This window comes from Sinocyclocheilus rhinocerous, unplaced genomic scaffold (genome assembly GCF_001515625.1).
Source record: "Sinocyclocheilus rhinocerous isolate Xijiao unplaced genomic scaffold, SAMN03320098_v1.1 scaffold103, whole genome shotgun sequence".
Classification (NCBI taxonomy): Eukaryota; Metazoa; Chordata; class Actinopteri; order Cypriniformes; family Cyprinidae; genus Sinocyclocheilus; species Sinocyclocheilus rhinocerous.
In genome coordinates this window covers 370,286-371,989 of record NW_015629204.1, presented here as the reverse complement: position 1 = coordinate 371,989, position 1,704 = coordinate 370,286, and positions in this window count along the sequence as shown.

Genomic DNA, 1,704 nt, shown 5'->3' with positions numbered 1-1,704 from the left:
GTTATTTATTGAAAAAGGTCAGTTATGCATTTATTTTGATTAAAAAATGCAGTAAAACAGTAATATTTGTGAAATATTATATTTTAATTTAATAAAAGACTATTATGATTTTATTTTATTTTATTATTTTATTAATAGCTGAATTTATATACATACATACACACACAAACACACACTACAGTTCAAAACTGTGACATTATTAAGATTTTTTTTTATGTTATTGAAAAAGGTCAGTTATGCATTTATTTTGATTAAAAAATGCAGTAAAACAGTAATATTTGTGAAATATTATATTTTAATTTAATAAAAGACTATTATGATTTTATTTTATTTTATTATTTTATTAATGCAAAGCTGAATTTTCAGCATCATTTCCCTTAGTCTTCAGTGTCACGTGATCCTTCAGTCAATCACAATGTATTGTGGGATCAGTGCAGTGTGCTTTGTTATATACTGTACATTTTGTCGAATGTCGCAAGCATACAGAAAATCTGCATAATATGCAAACTATACATACCTACTAGTGCAGAACAAGATTTGTTTGTTTGTTTTTATTTTTTTATTTTATATTTATTTATTTATTTGTTTGTTTTAGGTTATCCAGACAAAACCTATATCTGTCAAGGAGTGGCCACACCCACTGCTAAACCTCATTGGTTCAAAACCCCACTCCACGTGTGTATTAAACATCAAATAAGTTGGCTGTGATTTTGTTACATTGCATCATGAAGGATTTTTCTTTCAGTGAGGACAGATGATGACTGGATGCCAGAAACATCTGGCAAAGACTGAATCAGACATTCTTTCATTTGTATAGTTTTCTTATGCTACAGTTGTATCTTTTTTTACCATTTTTTTTTTGAGTGCTCAAATGTTTTCAAAGGCTGTACACTTTGAAGAAAAAAGTTCATACGGCTGCTTCTGGAAAAACAACTTTTGTCATCTGTCAATTTTGTTCCAATCTCTTCACATTTTTATAAAAGCTGCAACTTCTGTACATGAAAAATCCACAGAATAAGCAACAACAGCTTGCTTGCTGTCCCGCGAAGGTCATTTTTCCTCGACTTTAAGATTGGGTCCTTGTGCTGTCATCCGTTAACTGAGCATTCCCTCCCTTGAGCTACATCACTCCTACCTTACTGTCTTTTCCAGACTCACCTTCTTCAAACGCTTCTTACATTAAAGAACACTCCTGGTTGGCTGCACGCCCGAGTTTGCCGATTGATATTGTTCGATCACTCCGATTGTCATAAGAGCTAGTTGTTGCCAGCCGCCCACTCTGAAGTTTGCGGCAAACTCCTCGCTCACATCACGACAACAACCCCTTGAGGCTGTTCATTTATCTTCGGCACAGTTTATAGGTCGTGAATGCCATTACCAGCCGGGCCTGTCTGAAATCCATAAGGAGATACGTGTTTATTAAAAAGATGTCTTGTAATCAATAGCGGTTTTTCCCCTTCGATGGAGAGCTGCTGTACGTTATCTCACCAGTGAGTGACATTGATAATAGTGGATCAATTTTGTTTTTAGGAGGCTATTTAAACAATCTATAATATCGCAGGAGGGATAATGCATCTTAGTCAGGCTGCTCGCCTTTGACGTCAAGTCAGTTACTTTTGCTGAGGGGTTTGAAATAATGTTGAAAATAGCTGTCAAAGGTTTATAGAAGATGAATTGATGTCAGAATAATGGAGGATATCTGCA